This window comes from Leptopilina heterotoma, unplaced genomic scaffold, assembly GCF_015476425.1.
Source record: "Leptopilina heterotoma isolate Lh14 unplaced genomic scaffold, ASM1547642v1 Lhet_24, whole genome shotgun sequence".
In the NCBI taxonomy this organism is placed as follows: domain Eukaryota; kingdom Metazoa; phylum Arthropoda; class Insecta; order Hymenoptera; family Figitidae; genus Leptopilina; species Leptopilina heterotoma.
In genome coordinates this window covers 1,907,003-1,920,543 of record NW_025110956.1, presented here as the reverse complement: position 1 = coordinate 1,920,543, position 13,541 = coordinate 1,907,003, and the positions used below count along the sequence as shown (strand labels likewise).

The 13,541-nt window shown below is 22.9% G+C and overlaps 1 protein-coding gene across 5 annotated transcripts in view; it reads left to right on the top strand.

Annotated features, from left to right (window-relative positions):
• Positions 1 to 13,541, top strand: part of LOC122502961 (syntaxin-binding protein 5) — a 44,012-nt gene that overhangs the window by 28,560 nt on the left and 1,911 nt on the right. The window contains exons 1-3 of one of the 5 annotated variants that reach the window (XR_006301683.1): positions 4,728 to 4,849; positions 5,920 to 6,066; positions 6,160 to 6,482. The gene's annotated coding sequence lies outside the window, so the exon portion shown is untranslated. Of the gene's footprint in view, positions 1 to 4,727; positions 4,850 to 5,212; positions 5,237 to 5,607; positions 5,762 to 5,919; positions 6,067 to 6,159; positions 6,483 to 13,541 lie in introns of those variants that run through there. The other 4 variants (XR_006301685.1, XR_006301682.1, XR_006301684.1 and 1 more) reach the window with 4 other exon arrangements.

Sequence of the window (13,541 nt, the reverse complement as noted above, 5' to 3'; positions counted from 1 at the left end):
TTGATAAAGTTTTTCTGAAAATATTGCTTTCTTTAACCGATAACTATACTTTCTACAACAGTTTGTTTAAAAAGACGTCAGCGCGCTACGAGATGTTTCGCAGCGCAGCACTCGCAAGTAAACGACAACTCCATTGATATAAGTCTATATAATTGTTTTTGACAGGAGAAAAAAGGGTTTATAATATAAATAATAATTATTTTCAAAACATTTGAAATAAATCTAAAAATTTTTTAATACACATTTTACATTTCGAGTTATAAAAATATTGTAATACATAGAATGTAACTGGATTACTTATACCGTATATTAGTCTATGGCAATTTTAATACTTTTACGTTACGTAACAACTAAACAATGAGTAATTTAATTTACATTTATTTTTGTAACATTTACGACGCTAACTAATGAATTATTATGCATAACTTTGGTTTGTTTTTTACCCTTTTCAAGTTTTTAAATAAAACATTTTTAATAAGAAAATAATGTTCTTTAAGATAATACGACGTTTTTCTTTTAATTTTAATAAAATTATATTCTCGTTTGGTACGCTGTGTACATTTATGCATAAAAATGTTTCGTTCCTTTAACACGTAGATTTTTATAGTTTACAGAAATATCCAAAATTCTGTTTATTTAAACGATCAAATTCAATTATCAAAGTTTATTGCAAATTTGAATTAAAACATAACTTAACATACCTCATTTCGTAATTTTTTGCAAACATTGTGTTTCCATGTACTTTCATTTTTTGGCCTTTTTCTCCCACAAGACTTATTTGTGTCACTCATCTTCACACATTAAAAACTATTGCAATAATGTATTTACAAGATTCGTCTTCAGGAGACAAACTCCTACTGACATCCGGTTTTTGACCAAAATGGCCAAAACATTTTCTCAATTGTGATAAAAAAATCTCAAAATCCTGGGAAAATTGTATTGGGTTTTACCGAACCCTTTTTTTTTGCAGTCAACGGTCGCGGCAGCCGCGATCCATCTGGACACCATATTTTTCCGAAGAGTGAAAAAAATCACAACTTTGAGAAAAATGGTATATAAAAAAGGGTTACTTTCTTGAAAAGTGCATATGATAACAAAAAAAATCTATTGTATGAAAATATCTGCCAAAATACAGATATAAATAAAATAAAAATAGGTTTTAACGTCAAGTATTCAATACAATATACAATTATTGTACAATTTATTTTGCGAATAATTCTGCAATATTTTTTTAAAAAATATTTCTCATGTTATTTACTTACAATACATGTTAAAATAAATAAACTGATGCTACTGTTATATAAAGCTAAACGAATCGTCATAATCCATAGTTAAATATTATATAAAAATAATTACTTTGATAGCAAAAATTCAGTCAAAAATTAAAATAATAATATTTTTACTAATCTTAATAAACATTTATTAGTTAAATTAACATCAAATTTATGTCAAAATAATTATACACTAATTATTTGCATGTCAGTAAATTTGAACTATTTTTAGCCGGTTTTGGCTAATTATTATTGGTTACTTTTTAACAATAATTAATAGTTTTTAACTAAATTGCTATTGCAAAAATTTATCAGTGACTTTACTAAAAATTGTATTTCTTTTCAGTAAAGAAATGAATAAACTAAAATAGTCTCAATCTGTTCCAAACAAACAACTTGGGAATCAATGTATTCGTTTACTTGCGAGTGCTGCGCTGCGAAACATCTCGTAGCGCGCTGACGTCTTTTTAAACAAACTGTTGTAGAAAGTATAGTTATCGGTTAAAGAAAGCAATATTTTTAGAAAAACTTTATCAAATACTACTTAACAAGTTAGAATAAAAAAATTTTTTAAATTCGAAACTTCATCGCAATGTTTTTTCGTTCAAAGTTTCTAAAACACGTGTCACGACAATACTTACTTTGCAGCTAAAAATTATTAACAAATTATACTTTTTTATTATTTTAATCATTTCGCTGGAATCAGCGAGGTTTTCTACGAAGGTATGTGAAGTTACAACTATTTTGCTTCATTGGTTAACAAAATATCACGAGTTGAGTATTAAAATTTAATTATTTTAATCCGGTGGAAAAATTTAGTTTTTATTTTTTATCAAGAAAAATAAAAGTCACAGAACAAAATTTTCTTAATAAAAAATGTGTATTTATATAAGCTCTATTGAGAACAATTTTTATTTTTGCTTTTCATTGACTTCGGAATTTCAGATACTTTTTCCGACATCTTATCTTGCGAAAAAAGAGACAGACAACACGTTCGAGCGTAGAGGCAGTTGATACATCCGGCCCCTCAATTAATCTCTACACACGAAAGTTTTACAAAAAAAAATTCTACACAATATAATTGAATATACTTAATTTAACTTAATTCTTAATTTTTTATATATATTTACTTTACTAAATTTATGGGGTGCAATTAATTTCTTAATAAATTTTAATTTATTTTTTTTTAATTTAATATTATTTATTTAAGAATGTTTGTGTAATTTGTAATTTTTTTGTAATTTTTTTTTGTAATTTGTGTAATTTTTTTTTAATTTTAATTGTAATTTGTTTTTTGTAATTGTGTAATTTAATGTTAATAATTAAATTAAAGCATCCAAACTTATATTTTTCCTAATTTAGAATTTTACGGTGTGGAATATTGCGAAGAATTAAGCATATTTAATTAAATAATTAAATGTTTTCTAATAAGAATAAGTGTACTCTAGATATTTTTGAATTAGTGACAATGTTTACTAATTTGAATCAGTGACTGACTTTTCGCTTTTTAATTTGTAAATTTTACTTTTTTAAATCAGGGTGGTTTCATAAGTATCAATTTTTCTGACAATTTACTGACTTTAAAATTGCTTTTCCTGACAAAATTCTTTTTACAGGAAAATATGAATGTTTACGGAAAAATGAGTAAAATTTATGAATTTTAATAATTTCTAAAAATTACAATTATAACCCATCCTGAATTCAATTATTTTCTACAATTTTCAACTCAACTTTATCTCTGAATCAATTAATTTAAATAATTTTTCAAAAGTTCTTCTAGAATTTAAATATTTAAATACAAAAATCTTAATTTTTTATAATAATAAATTGTAACTCTCCATAGTTTTTTCTTAAGTTATTAATGTATTATTTTCAAAAAATTACAGAGAAATTCTTACAATTAATTTTGTAAAAATATATTAAAATAATTATTTTACATTGTTTGAAGCTTTTTAATAATTCAATTATTTTGAAAATTTGCAATTAAAATTCTTTAAAAGTTGATTTTCAAAAATTGTAACAAAATACTTTTAAAAAATTAATTATTTTCAATAAAATTGTACAAAATTTCAATTATTATTCAAAAAGATTTTTCTTATATAGATATATTTGAAAAATTTTAATTATCTTAAAAAATGATTCAAAAACAATTTTTGAAAGATTTGTTTATAGTTATTTTTCGCATTATAAAAATCAAAATAAATTGTACTTTTTTTTTACTAAAAATTCTGATATTTTGTTGCAATGTTTGGAAGAAAAGTCGAAAAAGTTGCAATTTTTGGTAAGTTTAGAAAAGTCTCAATTTTCTTTGACAAAAAATTTTTTCCTGACATTTCCCTGACTTTACTGACATGTGGCCACCCTGTAAATCTAAAATCTTTGAAATAATCGTTTCATTTTTTCGGTTTTGTAAAAAAAAATATTTTTCGATGCTCAACATAGACACTAATTTTAGACACTTTAGTAATTCAATTTGTAAAACTTTACTTTATTAGTAAAATGTACTAATTCAAAAGTAAAAAAGTCAGTCACTGATTTAAATTAGTAAATATTTTTACTAATTCGTATTTACTTTGTTCTTGTTTAATTTTGTTTTTTCCTGATTTCCAAATAGAATTTTGACTTTTTCACATTTATTTGAGAATATTTTCAATTCCAAACTTTTATTTGAAACATTAATAATTTACAAAAATTATAAATATAAAACCTTCTAAAATTCAATTATTTATAAAAATTGCAATCGCAATTCTTCAAAAATTCAATCATTTTTCGACTTTTTAAGTAAAATTATTTCCTGAAAAATTTATAAATAATAATATTATGAAAGTTTTTTAATTCAAGATTTAAATTATTTAAAATAAATTGCAATTATTGTCAAAAATGGAAAAAGTCCAAAGTTCTGTATGAAAATTAGTAATGATTTCAAAATTTAGAAAGTGAATTATAAGAAAAATTCCTAAACGTATTAATATTAACAAAGATTAATTTGCGGACACCGGAAAAACCAGAATTTTTTTCTCAATTTTGTAAATTTAATATTAATTTCTCCAGTACTTTTCATAAAATTCCCGAATTTTTTCCTAATTTATGCAATAGTAAGAGTTTATCACTCAGTATAAAAATACTGATGAATGTTGAGAATTAAAAATATTGTTGCAATATTTATTTGCTCTATATTTGAATTCCTTTTTTTTAGGAGCATTTGTTTCTATAAATATGTAAATATATCAAAATAAATAGCCTTAATTAAAATGTTATACGCTCAAATCCCTAAAATAAAATTTTTGTGTAAATACAAAATTTTATAAGCATAAAAACCACAAAAAACTTTGCATAAACAATGTGTACAAATGTCAAAACATTGTCATAACCTCTTTTTAGTTCTATTCCTCGCGTTCACGTTCCTTGCATTTTACGAGCGATCGCGAGTGCTTCCGATTATACTTCGGCTTAGCCATTGCGTTTTACATATGTGTGCAAGCTCACCGATTTAGGCAATATATATAGCCAACCACCTAAGCTTGGGACTTTTGGCCGCGAGGGGGCAGACTTTCAAAGGAAAGAGCGATTTGCATTACGTGCGTACTCTCAGTTTCTCTCTGCAATTATTTTCAAAAAAAAATTTAGTAAAATACCTCACAGACATTCAATTGTTCTCAAAAATTTTAATAGATTTCTTTGTAAAATTTAATTATTTAATTTTTAAAAAATTTTCGAAATTTGATGATTATTTCAATATTTAGTATTTTTCATAAAATTTCCTAACAGATTTCAATTATTTAAAAAATATTATTTAATTATTTAAATTAGAATTCGCATAAAACTAGTCGAAAGAAATCAATTATTTAAAAATTTTTATAAAATTCTTCGCAAGAATTAAATTATTTTTATAAATATTTGAATTTTCTTTCGTGAATAATAAAATTCCTTGCAGGAATTGAATTTATTAGCAGGATAAGAAAGAAGTAAATATTTTTATTGAAAGTTAGGAAAAATTCAGGAAAATGAAAAATGTGGAATAGAATTTTTGTCAGTTTTGTAAAGTGTCTAAAACGAGTTTTTTTGGTTGTCAAGTTTAATTTTTCGATTTTTTTAAAATTTCTTTTTCTTGTTTGTAAGCTACTTTTTGCTACTGTTTTAAAATTAATTATCGAGTGCGAAGTCTGTTTTAAGCAATATTGTATTTTTAAAAAAATTGTTATTGTAAAAAAAACCTCTCGTATGTTTACAAATGTCACGTATTGTTTTATTTTTATCTGAATTACGGTCGATGAAATTTCCCTTCAATTTCAATGACACTACTTTACATATTTATTACATGAGCGTGACTATCTCTGTTATCGAGTCAAGTTCATTGACAGAAAATATATTTTAATATTTCATTATTTCGAATGACTGGGTTCATATACGATAAAGACAACAAAATTACGCTTCAATTGAGCAATTCTGTCTCTTGCATGCATGTTTAATGTGTAAATAAGAAAAAAAAAGTATTTTTCAGCTTAAACAAGAAAATTACATAATTTATATTAATATTGAAAAGATAGTAAAGAAAAATAATGTTTTTCGAAAAATGAAAATATTTTCAACTAAACAATATTACATTATCATCAGAATTGGTAATTTGATATTCTTATTTGAATTTCAGGCTGCATTTACAGACATATATAAGATGATTCCACGAATCCAAGTTTTCAACTTTCTTCAGTTATTAGTGGAAGCGATACGGATATCAAGATTACAGGATCGTTCTACGCGATAGACTGATAATTATAAGACAATTTTTTCTCAAAAGGTATGTTTTCTTTGGGTCTATAGATTTTATGATTTTTAAGATTTTAAGATGTTTTAAAGAATTATTGAAATAATTTTGAATAATTACTTACAGACTTACTTCTTCAAAACAAAAAAAAAAGAAAAGAAAACAAAATAATAATAAATAAATAAAGAATAAAATAATAATAATAAATCCTACGCTTGTGAGACAAGTACTAATTAGGATGTTTCTGTTTTCCTACTTTTGGTCGAATTTGTTTCCACATGTGCGAAGCATCGACGAATTACCTTTTCACTTTATCGAGCTTCAACGTGTGTATTTCTCGTTCTCTGACCTATCAAAAATTAACGTAGAATTATCTAAAAGGACCTAATTCCTCATATCAGAAACTCTGCCAGTATTACCAATACGAGATGTTCACTAGCCTTTTGAAGGTATTTATTTCATGTTTATTTTTTAATATTAATTTTAATTCTTACATTGCAATAAATTTTAAAAAATTAAATAAGAATACGTCTTAAATAATATAAAATTCTTTTCACATCTTAATTCACATTTCGCATCTTACTAAAGTTTAATAAATTGAAGTAGTATAAACTTTTGCATTTATAAACCTATTATTACTTTTTCATTTTAAATTAAAATTTGAAATATTTATCCGACAGAAATGAATCTTTTTTCTGACCCTTCAATAATTCTGGGCACTTTCGATAGATTTTTTCACACTGATTACGAATCTGTAAAGAAAAATGCTCTAGCACGTCAAGTTTTTAACAAAATTAGATTTTTTTGCGAAATATCATTTTTACGAATTGTCATTTATGCGAACTGTCATTTTTTCGAATTGTCATTTTTACGAAATGTCACTGTTGCGAATTGTCATTTTTGCAAAAATTGTTATAGTAATAAATTTCGCAAAAATGACAATTCGTAAAAATGACAATTCGCAAAAATGATATTTCGTAAAAATGACAATTCGAAAAAATGCCATTTGGGGAATAATCATGCGCCTCAAAAATGTTAAATTCACAATAGGTACTTTTTTAATATAATAAATTGCACTTATGTATACCGAAATTTAATGAAAATAATAAATGAAAAATTAATTAAGTAACCTGAAAATTTTATAAAATGTTATTAATTTGAATGCTCAAAAATTCATTTGTTTATCACTTTAAAAAAATATGACAAATGACAAAATTTAAAGTTAATGAAAAACTGATTTTTAATTGTCTTGTTGTAATGTCTTTTTAATTCTTCCTCAAGGAAATTGTTGGCTGCGATTTAAGCTTTCATTTGAAACCAAAAACAAAAATCTATCACCTCTTGTTTTTCTTTTAATCATAATTAATTATAGCCGGAAACATGCTTTTTTCACTTTTTGACACTAATTTTTTCAAAAGCTTGACGTGCTAGAGCATTTTTCTTTGCATTTTCGTAATCAGCGTGGAAAAATCTATCGAAAGTGATTAGAATTATTCAAGGGGTAAAATCAATGTCGGACAGTGTTATAGACTGGGTGATTAAAATTAAAACGTTAAATAAATTCTTTCTAAAAAGTATAGAAATATTTGTATAATCAGAATTAATGTTTAAAGATGACTTAAAAAAAAATATTTGTACCTAATTATAGTTTTGCCATAAATTATACACTTTTGAAGACCGAGAAAACATAAGAACATTAAGGAATACCGTACACATTTTTGAAACATTTCTGTCGACTAAAAATTATTAATTTAAGCAGAACGAGTAATTAAGAAAATTAATTGACTTAAAAAACCTTTAGATAAGAACTGGTATTAAAATAAAATAAAATTTTAATAAAATAAAAATTTTCGGGCAGCACACGAAAATCACATTTTAATTTTAATCACCCAGACTAATAATTACAATATTTCACTATAAGAAAAGGAAAATTATAAAATTAATAAAAGAGTATTTTACTCTCGTTCCTAGATAATTCTAAGCAGTTTTATTTAAGACTTAAAATTTTTAAACATACATTTACATAAAAACATTTACATTTACACTATATAATAATCGTAAATTTCTTCTTCCGTTAGCAGATTTATCTTCATTCATTTGTTTGTTTTGAAAATTAGTTTAAGTGGTTTATTGTCAGTTTTTACTTTTTTAAACATCAAACTTTTCAACTATCAAATTTACCTGAACTTTATTTATTTATTTATTCACAAACTTCATCCCGTCCAAAGAGTCCAAAGAGACCATAAAAGGGATTACAAAAATATAACCAAACACAATGTTATTAGTATAATAATAAATTTAAGTAATCAACTAATAAAGAACTAACTAAAAATAGCAGAAATTTATTTTTCTTTGTTTCTAAAAATGAATTTTGAATCTTTTTCAAAAACTTATAATTTAGGTCAATGTAAATGCTCTACAGCATATTTGGATAAAAGTAATAATTAATCATAATTACCATTTATATTAATAAATTGCTTAAAATGTGTTATTGAATATATTTTGACTCAGCAAACACTTTATTTAAAATGAGACTATTTAGTAAAAATATTAGATTTGCAATCAAAATTTAAAAATTATTTAACTTTTCTTTACATTAATTTAATTTGTTGCAATTATTCTAGTTTTAAAAGACAAGAAATTCTTCGTCCAAAATATAACTGTAATAATAGTTTAAGCTTTTCTATTTTTTAGAATAATTAAAAATTTTTTAATTTAAATTTTAAATCTAAAAATTATGACCTAAAATCTGACATGAAATTTGGATTTGGAGGTTCAAAAAATCCCTTAATAACTAAAACAAACGAATTTGGTAAAGTTTTAAAAAGATTGATTGACATTAGATTCGCCATTTTTATTTTAGAAAACCTGATGTTAGATTTTTAATTATTAACTATGAAATTTGTTAAAGATTTTTTATATACTTTAAGGGAAGACTGCGATGCAATTATTTTCAGTTATATGAAGACATTAACTTAAAAAACCACCAAAACAGTTCTTATAGTAATTTTTCGCGAGGAATTCAATGGTCATAAAATAAATTGGGTTAAAAAAATTTTATTTTTCGTAAAGGATTAAATATTCTAAAACCCAACTGTAAATTTGTAGAAAATATGTTTATTTATCTAAATATAAAAATTTGCACCTCAAAATTTTAATATTTACTATTTTTGAAGCATTTTTTTCGGAAAAAAATTAATTTTCTATCGAATAAAAGGTGATTTTTGTAATTAAAATTGTAAATTTAGGTAATAAAAATCATTTCAATTTGTAAAGTTATTTTTGAAATTTAAAGAATATTTATATTTTTCATGAAAGATCCCCTTAATTTTTTGAAAAAGTGACAATGTTTGAAATTTTTTATTTATAAAGTCGTTTTTTTTGCAATACAACATTTACACTAATTATAAATTTTGATTTCTGAGACATTAATAATTTCATAATGTTTGTGAAAAGTAACAAGTAAAAATTATTATTAATTTAAAAAAAGTCATTTTTGAAAGTTCGATGTTTCTGAAGATTATTATTTCTAAAAAATACATATTTAGATCCTTACTTAAATATATTTATTCAAAAGAATATTCTTCCTAAAATTATTGGTATTGGTAGCCTAATATTTATGTATAAAAATTTAAAACTTAATTTTGGATAAAATATAAAAATTCATTATCAACAATTAATCAGAGTTCTGACGTTATTTAGAACTACTAATTTATTTTCATTCTATTCAAGAATATTCTAAAAAGGTGTTTTTACAAATTTATTTTATTTCTTTTCTTTTTGCTAAAAAAGTAATTATTACTTTTTTTTTAAAGTAATTATGAGATACTTTTTTAGCAAAAAAAAAAAAAATAAAATAAATTTGTAAAAACACCTTTTCAGAATATTCTTGAATAGAATGAAAATAAATTATTAGTTCTAAATAACGTGAATTTCAATGAGTCTAGAATTTTCACTCACAAATGATAATAACCCACACGCACATTAATTTCTCAAACAAACAATGCTATACAATAGTATTTGAAGAAAAAAAGTGACAACATTTGCTAACGGAATTCTCATTTATTATTTATATATAAATATATATTTATGTAATATGTAGTATTTTTAGCTTAAAAACTATAAATTACACTGTTGGCATGCAACATTCTTCCATGAAACACAAATAATTTACCTACATTTTCTTTTTCTTGAAACTGAAAATGCACAGATTCTAACTTTTTATAGTTCGCAGTAAAAAAAATGGTTTAATGCCAGTAATGTGAAAAGGACTTAGTTGTGTAAAGAAGCGCAAAAAAGGGTTAAATAATAATTAAAGAGCTGTTATATTTTCATAAAATTTTCAAACAATCAAATCTCTTATTTAAGAAATTTACTCTTGAAAAGCAATTAGTAACCTTGAATTTATGTTTTTAATTAAATATTAAATTAATTAAAAAAGTAATTAGTGAAGATTGTTAGTTTTACGGCCTAGTAATAGAGTTTATTTATTCACTTTAGAAACGCGTTTTAATTTATTCTGCTTTCATTTTACAGGGTTGCCACAGGTCAGGGAAAATTAAATTGGTCAGGGAAATCACTTTTGTTGTCAAAAAAAAAACATTTTTGAAAAAACTTAAATACCTTAAATACTACATGAATTATTTTCACCTTATAAACTTTTGATTCATAATAAATTTTAAAACAATTACCCTACTTTTTTTAATTCTGTAAACAATCTCATTTATTTTAAATAATAACATTCTAGAATTACATTTCTGCGAAGTTATTAATTACAATTAATTTAGAAAATATTTTAGTTAAAAACAGTAACAATTTTCAAAATTAATTTTAAAAGTTAATCCTATGTCATAATTTCGAAAATATTTATGTAAAAATGATAAATTAAATTTTAAGTTTAATTTAGTGAAAATGTAAAGTTTAAAATAAAATTTTTGCTTCTAAAGAAAAACCCTTTTTATAATTGAATTCCCCTTAAATTTTTGCTTATAGGGATCAAGGAAAAAGTCAAAATTCTGTCTGGAAAGCAGGGAAAAACAAAATCAAATTTTTATGGCAACCCTGTTTTAGTTAAGGTACTTAAATTTGAAAAAAATATCCAATAATTTGATCTCACTTTTCTTAATTGTTACCAATATAAATATAGTATTTTTATATATCTATTGTTATAATGAAAAAGGCTAGTTTCGCGCAAACCTTATTATTGTTACTCTTCGGGGGATAAACAGTGAAATCTTACAAAGCATTGTCCAATTATTGGAAAGATAAGAGAATAGAAATAAATAAATAAATATCCTCAGAGAGGATAATAAAAATTTAATTGAATACCTGAAACAGGAAAAAATAAAAATATAGAGCATTTTAAAGTTATTTTATTTTAATTTATTAATTATAAGAAAAAGAAAGTTTCTTACCTTTTTAAAACTAAAAATATTAAATGTAAAAAAGTAAGTTTTCAATTTGGAAAAAAGGTAGAAAAGAAACATGATATTTAATTATACTTATGGGCAATTCTCTGGAACCTTTAACCTTTTAAGTGTCTCATATTTATTATACAATATTACTAAATATAATATTTGTTTTCAAATTTCAAAATAGAAATACATATGTCATTCTTAAAATTAAAAATAAGTTAAAAATTAAAAATAATGAGGCCAATGACAGAAATTTTGAATAAAAAAGCAGAACAAATGAGGGAAAAGAGAATAGAAGGAAAGAAAACGAAAAAATAAAAAATCTGAACCACTTTTTGAAAATTGCGACTATCGCCTAAAATATAATCGTTAACTGTTATCAATAATATCAAAATCGAAAAATTATTTTTTGTCAAAGTCTTGGTTACTAAGTTAACGGGTAGGTTCTGGTAAAAATCGACAGAAACATTGTTTTTGATTTATTTTCATACTTAGAGTCTTGGAAATGTGTATAGGCAAAAGGACATAAAAGTGTCAGTAGACAAACATTACATATACGATTTTTTTCTTCGTCAAACTTTAATCGCGTTTGTCTCGAAACACTTTCTTTTTGCGCGCGGAGCACGATTCCGCTATTTATAGCGACTGAGTCGATTTCGATGTTTGATGGTTCAAATTAAAGCTTATTCAATTTAAAAGGGCTTAAGAAAGTGTTTTCTTCAAAAGATATTTTTATTATTATTTTTTTACGTTAAATGGGAAAAAAAGGAAAAAAGGTTTTTTTTAAAATTATTTTCATGAAGAATAATATTTTTTACCAGGAATTCAATTTATTATTTTCATATATAGGTTTTCAATTATTTCCATAAATAATAAAAATCATCGCAGAATTTCAATTATTTTTAATACAATTTTAATGGAATTTCTCGAAAAATGTAATTATTCTTAAAAATTTTATTATATAATTCATAAAAAAAATTCAATTATTTTAAAAAGCCTTCCTATAATTTATGTATTATTTTCAAAAATTTGAATGAAATTCTTTTTAACAATTCAATTTTTTTTCAAAATAATTTAAATAAAATTCTTCGTAGAATTAAATTAATTTCAATAATTTATCAAAATTCAATTATTTTTAATATCTACGTATTTCAATAAAATTTCACAAAAGAATTCAATTATTTAAAAAGCAATATATCATTAAAATTCGCCTCAAGAATTCAATTATTTTCAAAAGTATGTAATAAAATTCTTCACAAAAATTCAATTATGATCAAAAGTTTAAAAAAATTCTTGTCAAAATTTCAATTATCCTTATAAATAATAAAATCATTCTTCAAAATTCAATTATTTTCAAAAAATTTAATAGAATTCTTGGCAGAATTTCAATTATTTTCAAAAACTTTTCTCAATTCAATTAAATTTTATTTTACAGAGATTCAATTATTTTTAATGCAATTTTAATCTAATTTCTCGAAAATGGAAATTATTCTTAAAAATTTTATTAAAATTCATCAAAAGAATTTTAATTATTTAAAAATTTGTTGATAAAATTCTTTATGATAGTTCAATTTTAAGAAACATTCAATTTTTTAATAAATTATTTGTTTTTGTATTTAAATAATTGAATTCTCGTAGAATTTTCTAATAAAAATTGATTGAAATATGAATTTCAGTTGAAATTTTAGATAATAATTGAATATTAAACTCTAAATTTTAATTAGTAAAAATGCTTTCTAATTTGAATTAGTGACTGACTTTTTGCTTTTAAATTAGCAAATTTTACCAATAAATAGTCGTTTCTACTAATTAAAATTTACTAATTTAAAAGCAAAAAGTCAGTCACTAATTCCGAAATAGTAAACATTTTTACTAATTCAAATTTAAAGAGAAAGTATTATAGTGTGAATTTTTAGAAATAATAATTGGATTTTGAAAAGGTTTCAAATTATAATCTCTGAAAGTTTGAATTTTTCATACTTTTAACTGAAAATTGTGTAGATTTAATTTTTTTTAAAGTTTAATGGAACTTTTTTGAAATTATTTGAAGTTTTTATTTTCTAATATATATTTAATTGAAGAATTTCCGAATAA